This window comes from Miniopterus natalensis, chromosome 1 (genome assembly GCF_054644295.1).
Source record: "Miniopterus natalensis isolate mMinNat1 chromosome 1, mMinNat1.hap1, whole genome shotgun sequence".
In the NCBI taxonomy this organism is placed as follows: domain Eukaryota; kingdom Metazoa; phylum Chordata; class Mammalia; order Chiroptera; family Miniopteridae; genus Miniopterus; species Miniopterus natalensis.
In genome coordinates, this window is record NC_142081.1 from 197,961,056 (window position 1) to 197,973,344 (window position 12,289).

The window sequence follows — 12,289 nt, forward strand, 5'->3', positions numbered from 1 at the left end:
TTCTTGTGGGGTGGCACGGGAGACCTGCGTTTTCTGGGCCCACGGAATCATGAACTTGCCACATAATGTGGGAGTAACCGGAGACTCTCTGCGGCAGTATTTCATTGTTCTCATAGTCACAGCCTCTCCCTAGGGGAAGATTATAGTTCCCTGGCCTATTGAGGACTAACTTGGCCAGGTGATTCTTTTTAGCCATAAAAGGCGACATGTGTTGCAAATTTAAGAGATAACATGTGCTTCACTGCTCTCTTTACCCTCTGCCATGGCAACCCATCATAGTCCAGTGTTTCATCAGCCTGGTCCCCGAGCAAAGAGGGCATGGAGCACAGCTGACCAGGGACGTGTGCTGGCAGTGAGAAGACAGCCTTTGTTCTTGTCATCCATGGAGATTTGTGGTGGATGTTACTGCAGCATTGTGCGACTATCCTGATTGATAAAACCCATGTCCAGATATCTTCCCAAACAAGACCACTGGCTGCATTCTCCACTTACCGTCGTTACTGCGTGGGAATTGCAAGGCTGGACATCAGGCAGAGACAGGCCCGGGGGCTGCTGAGTGCCCAGTGTCTGCTGGTATGCACGCCCCAGGAACCGCACAGATGTGGACACCAGGGAGCAAAAGACCTCAGAAGAGAATGGAAAGCTACCATGTTAACTTTCATCAGCGTATCTGACTGTAGCTTCTGGACACAGTAAGGCCCATACCAGCCTCAGCTACATCACATATTCACTGTTCTCTCTGGACAGCGGTAGTTGTGAGTGTTTCAATACCTGTGGAATTGTTGTAGGGTACATAAGAGACATTTCTCAGATCTCTGAGCTCTTTCTAGTTAAAAGAACAAAACAAAAGAATCCCAGGAAACAGCCAGGCGTAATAGGAAAAGCAAGCAAACAAACAAAAAACACTTGAGATTTGAAAACTGAAAGACTTGGGTTTGAATTCCAGGTTCCCTGCTCACCAGCTGTGTGACTTTAAAGTTACTTCACCTCTCTGAGCCTTTTCTGAAAAAATGTATGAAAAACAGACACACCTATTGACCACTCCTGCTTCTATGAGTAGAAATTTCCTAAATACCCTTTCCACCTCCCCGTGGAGCCAATGTTAGTCATCTGGTTGTTGGGCAACAGCCAACCAGTCTGCATTTTTCAGTTCGTTGGAGCTGATCTCAAGATTTCTGAACTGAGGACATTGGCTCTTTTGCAGATGTCAGTGGGAAGAAGTGACTGGGTAAGGGGTCTGTTCTGCATACTTGTATCTCACCTTGGAAGGGAGCTAGAAACTGGAATCTACCAAACCTCTCTCCACCCTTGTCTCCTCCTCTCCCTCAATATAATTATCTCTGCAGACCAGGTTTTTCTGCTTCTCAGTTCATGCGGCCGAACACGGGCCGCGGTCAGCTCCTGAGCTTATATGTTATGTTTACTTAGTCACAGCTGTATCAATTCCAAGCCCAAATTCTGAGCATGCAGGAAAAAACTGGCCCAGCTTGGGACAGACATCCACCCCTGGTCCAGTCAGCTGTGGCTCAGCATCCAGAGTCATGGCTCAAACGTGGCTGTCAGGACATACGCTGATGGTTGGGGGCTTTGGAGCTATATTACGTTTCTGTAACAAATTAGCACAAACTTAGTGGCTTAAAACAACACACGTTTGCTGTCTTTTAGTTCTAGAGGTCAAAACTCCAAAATGGGCCAAAATCAAGGTGTGGGCAGGGCTGTGTTCCTTTCTGGAAACTAGGGGAGAATCCCTAGAGTTTTCCCTTTTCCAGCTTCTAGAAGCTGCCCACATTTCTTGGCTCCCGGCCCCTTCCTCCACCTTCAGAGCCAGCAGTGACGGAGCAAGTCCTTACAACCCATCACTCTGACACCAGCTCCCTTCTCTTCCACATTTAAGGACCCTTGTGACGACCTGGGGCCCACCCAGGGAATCCAGGACAACCTCCCTCTCTGAAGGCCAGCTGATGCACAACCTCAAGTCCATCTGCCACTCCAATTAGCCCTTGCCACGCGACATAACATATTCACGCATCCTAGGCATTCGGATTTGGGCGCCTTTTGGGGGTCATTATTCTGCCTACCACAGGGGGGTAGCTCCAACAGAAAGGTGGGATGATTATGAGCCGGACAGACACCCCTTGGGTGTCCTCCTGGATGAACAAGAGAGATGCACCCATAATTTTCCATTCCTCAAGCAATGTTCCTGGGCCTGCTCGTTGTAACGCTCTGAGGGTCTACAGAAATAAGGAAAACAGATTTCCGCTTAAAGGATTTCCTCTCTCCCGGCCAGCGTGGCTCCGAGTTGAGCGTCGACCCAGGAACCAAGAGGTCACCAGTTCGATTCCTGGTCAGGGCGCGTGCCCGGGTTGTGGCTCTGTCCCCAGTAGGGGGCGTGCAGGAGGCAGCCGACCGGTGACGTTTCTCTCACATTGATCTTTCCCTTTCGCTTCCTTTCTCTCTAAAAATCATAAAAATATATATTTTTAAAACAGGACTTCCTCTCGCAGGAGGCTCTCACATGCCCAAAGGCCAAGGCAAGGGCCCTCTGAAATCGAGCCCTTTCTGCCTCTGCAGGAGCCATCCCACTTTGCTTAGCATCTTAAAAGACACAACTGGCAACAATGTAATTAACAGCTTCCAGAGGTCAAGTCCTCTCTCTCCCTTCACCCCCCCAGGTTGGGAGTCGGTGCCACTTCTTCCCAGCACTCACTTCGTCCACCCCAGGAGTTTCATAAATCACCTCATAAAAACTCATTTACTGGTTTCCCCAACATAATGGCAGAAATAAACTGCTCGATACGCACTTGGAAACTCCCTCCAGAAAACGTGTCCAGCGCCTTGTCGGCCCGGCATCCTGGGTTCCAACCTGGACTCCCACCACCTTTACTTTCTGACGGTATCTCCCGTAATTAGGACGGCTGAAGCCTCCGCTTTTTATTGAGTTGGATGGCAAATCACAGAATAAATGCTTTCCTCTGCACTTTAAAAGGGTTTAATAGGAAAATATTTTTCCTACATCCTGTTTCAAGGGGAAAATGTGATTTTAGGGGACATTTTATAGTTCACAACAGGATATTGAAGGGCATTTGGTTTTGCTTAGTTTATTATGACTGTGTTTCTCCAGCATGAAGTGGTGTTTTTTTGTGATTATTTAGATAAGTCTGATTACGGTGGGTGGATCGCCACACAATTATGGAGATTTAGGACTGGAAAGGGCCTCAGATATCATCCAGCCAGGCCCCCTCATATTTCAGATGGGAAAGCAAATGACTTGTCCAGGGTCACACGTTGAGTTAGTGGGGAAATGAGACTAGATTCTTTATCTCCCAACCCTTCAATGCCTTCAAACTGGGTTATTTTGGGGCGTGGGGTCAGGGGGAGGAGCATGCATACAAAGGGATCCGTATGTATCTGTAAGCACTTTTGAATTTGAGAATTGGAAGGTAGTAAGTGTGGATTTGTGTGTGTTTCATCCATTCGCCCATCCATCCACCTGTTCATCCACCATCCATCCATTCATTCAGTCATTCAATGATATTCCAAACATGTTGTGAGTGCCTACTCAGTAAATGACAGTGTTGGACTCTGAAAATATAAAAACAGACCTGAAGTCCCCTGATCTTGGAACAGGTCAAAGACTAATGGTGCAGACAAGTACATACATAGATAATTATAATTAAACACAATAGGCACATTATGGGAGTTTGTTGTTTTTAGACGACATCTCTGAAGAATTTTAATTCTTAAAAAACAGCTTCATGAATCACCCACCTCCTCTCTGTAGATAGCAAAAGACCATGAATTAGAAAGAGGTCTTGCCCCCAGAAATAAGGGATAGAGAAGGTGTTCTGGTGGTCTTTTCTGGCGATTTCAGTCATCCCAGCCTTGATGGAGTCTACGGAGACGAACCAGGTCCTAGCCAGGCATAGTGGCAAGAGTGTGGGTTCTGGGTCAGAGCCCAGCTTAAATCCCATCACTTGCCCAGGCGGGCGTGGCTCAGCGGTTGAGCGTCGTCCTAGGATCCAGGCGATCGGGGTTCGATTCCCGGTCAGGGCACATGCCTGGGTTGCGGGCTGCAGCCGATCGATGACTCTCATCATTGATGTTTCTATAGATCTCTCTCCATCCCCTTTCCTCTTTCCGAAATCAATAAAGATATATTTTTTAAAAATCCCATCACTTATTAGTAGCGAGATCTTTAGAAGATATTTCTTCATCTATGAATTAAAGATAGAATATCTGTCCAACAGGGTTGCTGTAGGTGTTCCTGAGATGATCTACATGGAGTGGGGAGTGGCTCTGGCACAGAGCTAGTAATGAACACAGAGCCACGTGGGCCCGAGGGTGCTGAGGATGGTCAGAGATTAAACCTCACAGCTGCAGGCGGTGGAGAGTCTTCATCAAATATCGGAGGGAGCCTCGGTTTACCTCCTGGTCTCTACAACCCCCAGCGAATGTGGGGCGTTCACGGGGAAGGCCGAGACAGTGACTCAGATGACAGGAAGCACTTAGAAAGTAATTGGCCACCGTGGTTTGGGTCAGTCTCAGAGAATGCTTCTGGGAGTTGGAGTATTTACTCTGGAGACGAAAAAGTAGATGAAATAACGACCCTCAAGTGTGCGAGCCGGGGGTGAAGAGCAGCTGCTCCCTGTCTCTCTCCTGGGCTGGATTAGAGGGAATGAGCTACATCAACGCACGAGGGGCCTGAGCTAAACAGTAAGAATCATCTGGATGCTGCTGGTGGACTTTGGGATGAGTTGGCAAGGTGCTCAGGATCGGACAGGGTCTCTTCCCGCCACGCATCTTTACGCGTAGGGATGGTGACACTCTCAAGCTCTCCCCAAACAGGGCGTCTGTGACACTAGCAGAATCCTCCGACACGGGGCACAAGTCTCAGCCAAATGAAACCACTGTCCTAGACCTGGGTCCCTCCCGAGCAGGGACAGGGTTGCTAGCTGGATGGTTACCCCCGGCGACCTAGACTTTGAACATTCCACGGATACCACCGTCGCTTGTGCCGGCTGCTGCGGCGACCGCGCCTCCCCTCTCTGAAGTTTATTAAGAAATTCTCTGTAGGGCTTCCTTCACCAAAAGCGCATTTAATAAAGCTTGGAATTTCCTCACAACACATTTACTCTCGTTGCCGTATTTTTAGGTCTCCATTATTACTTGTCTTCGCCTTTCTGCTTTGTAGGCACGAGGCGGGCCAACCCAGAGGGGTTCCAAAAGTTATCAATAAGCAGGAATTGGCCCCGCCACTGGAGTCCTCCCCACCCCTCTCGAAAAAGCCAAGGTCCTCCCTGTTGATTTAGGAAGCCTTTAAGCCAGCCACTGGTTTTGATAATTATTAAAGAGGCAGGCAAATCACGGCTCTAAGTTCAAAATGGAATACGAAAGTCTCACTGTGACCATTGGTGGGAATAGTTTTGAGTTTTTTTCCACCAAAAAGTAGCCTCTGATGGGTAAGTATGTGTTTAAAATAGATTTGAGTTGAGTGGCTTTAACTTGGAGGTTTTAAACAAAGAGTCTGTAATACTGGTCATTCGGCGGTTATCAAATATGCCTCATACACTCTGAAGTATTTTGTTGGAAATGGCCAAATTATTATAATAATGCATCGATTTAATTTATAAAAGTCCCTAATTAAACCCACAGAGCTTTCACAGGTTCGATGCCTCCATTACAAAGCATAATTATGAGTGAAGCCAGTCCAGCCCTCTACCCCTCGCGGTGGAAGGAAGGAGTCTTGGTCTCCATGCCAGACAGACCTGCTCGTATCAGGTAAACCTCCCACAGGGTCCAGAAAAGTGTACGAGTCCTTTATGTCAAGTTCCTGTCCAGACGGGTGACAAAGCATGAAGAGGCCAAGGCAGCTGCTCTGCCCAGCCGTCATCCCAGCCCCTGCGGCCAGCGTGGGGCCCTAGCTGTCCCTCCCTAAGGCCCCCGTGGCCCCCCTTCTGGTCTGCCCTCAGACCTCTGCTCTTCTCTTCCCTTCCTCCCTCTCCGATCCTCGGTCTAGGGAAGCCCTGGAGGTCCCCCGCCCTCTCTCGGATCGCCAATCACCTTTGCTTCTGCTGCTCGTGTGAGGACTACAGGGAGGTGGCTCTTCCCCACAGGGCGGCCTGGGCAAGCCACAGACCTTCCATCGGAGCCTCCAGTGTGCCCTCTGCTGCCCCCCCTCTACCCAATGCTGCCTCGTCCCCTTGAGTTTCGTCCCCCCGGGGAATGCAGTTCCAGGAAGTGGAGGGTGGGAGGGGGGTGGAGCGGGCCATCCCACTCCCCACAAGGAGATAGACGGAAAATTCTTGCTGGTGACTGGTCATCATTAATAGAGGAAGGGGAAGAAGAAGATGATGAAGATGAAGAGGACGATGATGATGATGAAGGTGATGATATGAAGATGAAGATGAACATGAAGACGATGAAGATGATGAAGATGGTGATGAAGATGAAGATGAAGATGATGAAGATGGTGACGAAGATGCTGAAGATGGTGATGAAGATGATGAAGATGGTGAAGATGAAGAAGACGATGATGAAGATGATGGTGATGAAGAAGAAGAAGATGGTGGTGGTGAAGATGATGGCGATGAAGCTGATGATAAGATGATGATGATGAGATTGCAGATCGTTCACAAGTACTGTTTCAAATGCTTTATAGATAATAAATCACACAATCCTAAAAGGTAGGTAATTTTATCACTGCCATTCTGTAGATATGAAAAACCAAGGTACAGAGTGGTTAAGACACTTGCCGAAGGCCACACAGCTAGTAAGTAGCAGAGCAGAGGGGAACCCAGGCTGCGCAGCTCCCAACTCTGAAAGGCCTCCCAGGGAGACAGCCATCGTGCCGGCCGTGTCTGTTGGCTGCCCAGGTGGGAACAGAGTAGCTGCAGGAGCTCTGGCTCGGAGACCAGAGGTGGCCCGGAGACAGAGCTCATGGGCCACCTCTCAGGCTTCTGGGCTGGCCAGACCGCCCCACTGGCTGCTCGTCCGGCTCTGCCTTGCTTTCCGGATCCACCTCCTCTCCTTTTCTCCACCTCACTCCCTCCCACCCACCCATCCTTCTCCTTATAACCCCCAATCCCACCCCAGGCACCTCCAGGCTTCCTTCCACTGTCTGCCCTCGGAGCTGCCCTCAGAGCCAAGATTTCTGCCTCACCACTATTCTGTTGCTTGCCCGTGAGACTTCTGGCTCCCTCTTACACCAGCGTCCCCGAAGCTCACATTTATGTGCAGCATCCCCAGGAGGAGCTTAGTTTAGAGTGAAAGCGCAGATGCAGTTACTACAGTCGTCTCCTGGGCCGGAGCAAGCTCCCCAGGCAGCCCCTGTCCTTGGTTCCGCTCGGCCCACCTCTGCTCCAGCTGCTGGAGCAGGAAAATGTGACAGCCCCATTCAAAGGATGTAATTTACATAAAATCGTTTCCAAATTTATTAAGGGAGCAGACAGCGAAAGGAAACCTGTAATTAGGGAGTCTTTGCACACATTCGATACCTTCCCACTGGCTGAAGTATCGTCTTCCTGAATGAAGGGGGTCTGGACAAAAACCGGAGGACAGAAGGACACTCCACGTTCAAGACCCGGGGGCGTCTATCATCCTGGGGGAGGCAGGCAGGGGGCAGAGCCGGCAGGGAAGCGTGAGGGCCGGTCTGCTTTGTCAGGAGGGGTAGCCGGACTGAAACGGTCAGGCTGACCCTGTAGGTACAGACAGGAGGAGCCTGTTTTCATGCAGCTCCCTATCACCCATCGATTTTACACCCATCTATCGGCGAGCTAACTCGCTACCCACCCATCCTTTTAATCCTTATTTTCTACCTTGTTTTCAAAAGCCAGCAATCTGGACCCAAGAACCACCAGCGGAAGAACAGGTCAGGCATTTGGAAGGAAATGCCCAAGATCAGCTTCACCTGGGGCCAAAGGCCACTGTCCCCTGAGTGACAAAGAGAGAACACTGGGTTTGGAGTCAGGCTGTTTTTTCAAATATGTTTGTATTGATTTTTAGAGACAGAGGAAGGGAGAGGGAGAGAGAAATAGAAACATCGATGGGAGAGAAACATCATCAATTGGCTGCCTCCTGCACGCCACCTCCCCACACTGGGGATCGAGCCCGACACCCGGGCATGTGTCCTGACCAGGAATCGAACCAGTGACCTCTCGGTGTGTAGGACGACACTCAACCATTGAGCCACGCCGGCCGGGCAGGCACCGCTGGTTTTGAATCTTGACTCACTCCGTTACCACCATTGACTAATCCTCCATTTTATTTCTTTGTCTTCAAGATCAGAATCACACTTAACCGATGCTGTGCTAGTAGATGAATGGCACAGTTAATAATATGCTCATTACGTGAATCTGTCATCAGGGCAGACAGCGACTATCTTACCCATTCTCTAAGTGTTTCCTGAGCACCTACTACATGCCAGGCACTGCCCTGGCTGCAGGAACTGTGATGGGAAAGAGGATTGCCTCGCCCTCACTGAAATTCCTCACCCACGCAGGGGCCTTTGCTTGTTCAAAACCCTTAACCGAGATACAAGGTAACACACACTTTTCCTAAACCTTGGAGACGGAGCCAGCACAAACATCAAGACCCAGAATCTCAGAGACATGCTCACATGATTTCACTACAAAAAAGTAATGAGAGGTTCTGCTGTTTGTTTTGTAGGAAACTTTTAACTGTTTATAGAAAAGAAAAAATAAATACAGCTCCATGCCTCAGCCTCGGGCGTTTTTCTGAAATCCACAGAGTGTCCTGTTCACTTCTCCAGAATGCCCCCTCCCCTCACCCCACCCCACCCCCACCCCCACCGTCTGCCTTCCTTTTCCTCCAGGGGAATGATAGACAAACCCCATCTAAGAATATTGTATGAAAAACACACCAGTGTAGCAAACGCACCGTCCCTAACCAAGTCTAAAGAGTGCAGAGACATTCATTTGTTCATTCATTCATTCAAGAAACGTTTACTGTTCCACAAGGGCCATGCAAGTGTTAGGGACAAACCCGCACAAGACAGATGGCTCAGGCTGCAGGGAAGAGAGGCCAGGACACACAAAGACAGGAACCTTGCACCACAGTGAAACTAATGGGGCGACACCCAGAGGCGGGTGTCTCCTCCTTGGGGGTGGGGAGAGAGGAAACTGCTTCACTGGCCACTGTTCCTCTCTTATTTCCTCCCTCCCTCCCTCCCTCCCTCCCTCCCTCCCTCCCTCCCTCCCTTCTCTTTGAGAATCACTAATAAAAAAGAAAGAAATGCCTGAGACGCAGACACGGGGAGAGCATTGCTGTCTAGACTTATGGAGTAAGGTTCTCAGGACATAGAACTTAGTTTCTACTTCCGAAACGTCGTTGGCTGCTTGGATCTCTCCTGGTGAGGCAGGATAGTAAGAAGCTGGGGAATTTCCTTGGCACGTGGAATGGGGAAACTGAGACAGGTGGTTGAACAAACTGGCCGAGCAATTTACAATAGATACAGAAGGTCACCAGGACAGATAGGCCCAGGTGCCTAGCAACGGGCAAAACTGATGGCCTTTCCTCCCCTGGCATATCTCTAGCCATGCGGGTTAGACCCCCTGACCTTTCCTCCCTGGAGATAACATCTAGGCCTCAGTTCTGTTTCAGCTCCAGGCCCAGAAAAGCAGCAAAACCAGGCCGGTGATGCCAGGACCAGCTGCAGTGACTAATGACCCCTGCCCTGGCGCCGAGCAATCAGAGGAGACCACGACCCAGAAAGGGGACACCTGGAAAAGCTGATGAATATTCTATTGGGACCCTCCCCTGAGACCGCCCCTAAACTCCCAGCCTTTAAAAACCCTCAAACAAAGGCCCCAGCACTGGTGTCCGTTCTGAAGCACACCTGTGCTTTCTTCCTCCCTCCTTTCCCTCTCAAGCCAGCGTCCCCTAAACTCTTAGGGACCCCGCCAGACTTGCAGCCAGGGGAGCAATGGGCAGCAGAAGCTCGTCCCAGGCTAATGCCCTGATCCTGTCTCCAAGGCCCCTTTTCTCTGACTCTCCAGTGAGCTGACAGCAACCCGCCTAGGCTCTCCTATTGCTTCTGTCCTTAGGCCCCTGTTTCACTGTCCCCAGCTTTTATAAACATCGTCTCAACATCACTGGGACGTGGGCTGTGAAATCTTTCCCGCATGATGTCAAGAACTCTTGCATTACAGTCCGGCCCAAGGCAGACCTGCTCAGGGCCCGGCTCCTTTCCGGTAACACTAGAAAAACCTCAGCAAGGGCCTATTTTGTACTAAAATGCCCCTGTGGGTGGGGAACTCTCTCCTCTATGAAAGCTCTACTTTGGGACGCTCCGCTTTGTTCACCAGCAAATGTTGACCAAGCCGGGGACGTGCTTCTGGTTCTGGGCGGGTCACTGTCCCTGCTCCCTGGCCGCTCTCAGTCTCCTTCCTTCCCGGCTACCTCTTCGGCCCTGCTTTTCCCCTGCTCCCTCTGCTGTGCCATGGCATTCTGTTCGGCCACCACTCGCCCTCTTTCTCCCCAGCATCATGCCCCAGGCTTCAGGTGTGGTCTGACTCATGAGCCTCTCCAGTTCCCTGTTTGAAAACTGTGCTCACTTGTATTAAAGCGGCTCAGAAGCTCATTAACGTTCTTGGCAGCCAGGTCCTAGTCCTGACTCACAGGAGCTGGTACCCCTGTTTTTTGTTGCGTGCACTGCTAACCCTGACCTCCCCCATCGCCTCCCTGTGTGGGGCAGTTTGGGACAAATGTTCCGAGTCCAACACCTGCCCTTGTTAAACAGTCTCATTACATTAGTCCCCTTGTTTTAGCTTCTCGGACTTTTGAATCTTGTTTCTATTACCCAAGAAGACCTCAAAAGCTCCACATCTCCTGTTAGAGTGTGTGTGTGTGTGCACGCGCGTGCCCATTTGCACATACATGTGTGGGTGCAGCTTTGAGGAGCCCACCCATAGCTTTCTGAACACTCCTCCGTGAATGCAGCTCATTCATACATAAATCTATTCATTCTGCAACATTTATTAGCATCCCCTAACAAGACTGTTCTGAGAACTTTTTGCCTAGGTATTAACAAAGAAAATGGAAGCAAAGCAGCCCATGCTAAGAGGTGGGTGATTGATGGCACTCTCTTAACTATCCCTGGGTGTTTGCTTGTTAGCCCAAATGGAAACCTTATTGGTGAAACGGCAGACAGTAACATCAGGCCTAAGTGGGTGTTTGTTTTCAATTGTATCATTCAGCTGTGCCAAAGAGACCTCTCCATGCCCCTCCCCCCCCCTTGGAGCTTTGGAGAAGGAGGCTGGCTGCCCCCAGGATATAGGGATGTTCAGAAAATTGTCAACGTGCATCTGCTCCTCCCACTTACCCAGTAAACTGCGCTGAGCTCAGAAATGCTGTGGTGACCCCAGAACCCCCAGATTCTCAGATATTTCTCCAGCCTCAACTCACAACTCTCTCCCTCAGTATTGGAAGAGGTGACACACTGGCTCAAATCTGTTTCTCAAGGCAATTTCTTGTCCAGACCATCCCCAGCTAGAGTAAAACTCCAACTTACCATGTTGGGGGTGAGCATAAGTAGCCTGGGGCTTGTGCCTCAGGGGTCTGGGTAGAATTGGAGTAGCAGAACTTTAGCAGATCTGGCCTTGGGGGGGAAAAATCTAATGCGATAATACCACTTTCTCACAGGATTACTACAAAGATATTAAAGGGCACATGGCTATAAAACGCTCAACACAGTGCCAGGCTTGTAGCGTTTGTCACTATTGTATCAGTTAGTTCTGAGTCTCTATTAGTTACATTTCCTAACACAAAACACTCCTTATAGTGGCTTACACAGAGAAGACAGTTATTTCCCTCATGTGATTTACATTTGGCTATTGGGAATAATTCCACGATGGGTATGAAAATATCTGTCTGAGTCCCCACTTTGAATTCTTTTAGGTATGGACCCTGAAGTGAATTTGCCGGATCATATAATAATTCTGTGTTCCCTGCCAACAGTGCACAAGAGTTCCAATTACTCCAAATCCTTCTGAACACTTGTTATTTTGTTATATTTAGGAGAGCTATTATAAAAATGAATTATTTTTTGACATACTACATGCTTTACTTATTTTACATGTTTTACTTATTCTGATATTTCTTTTCGTCTTTCACTAGAAGTCAAGCTCAGGAGGGTAAGGAACTTTGTTTCCTTCGCTGTATCTCCAGCACCCAGAAATGAGAGGCCAGCGTGTGGGAGATGCGGGCGGGTGGGTGGGTGGGTGACTAAGGAAGCTGAGGCTCAGAGGTGGGTACACAGGCAGAAGAGCTGGAG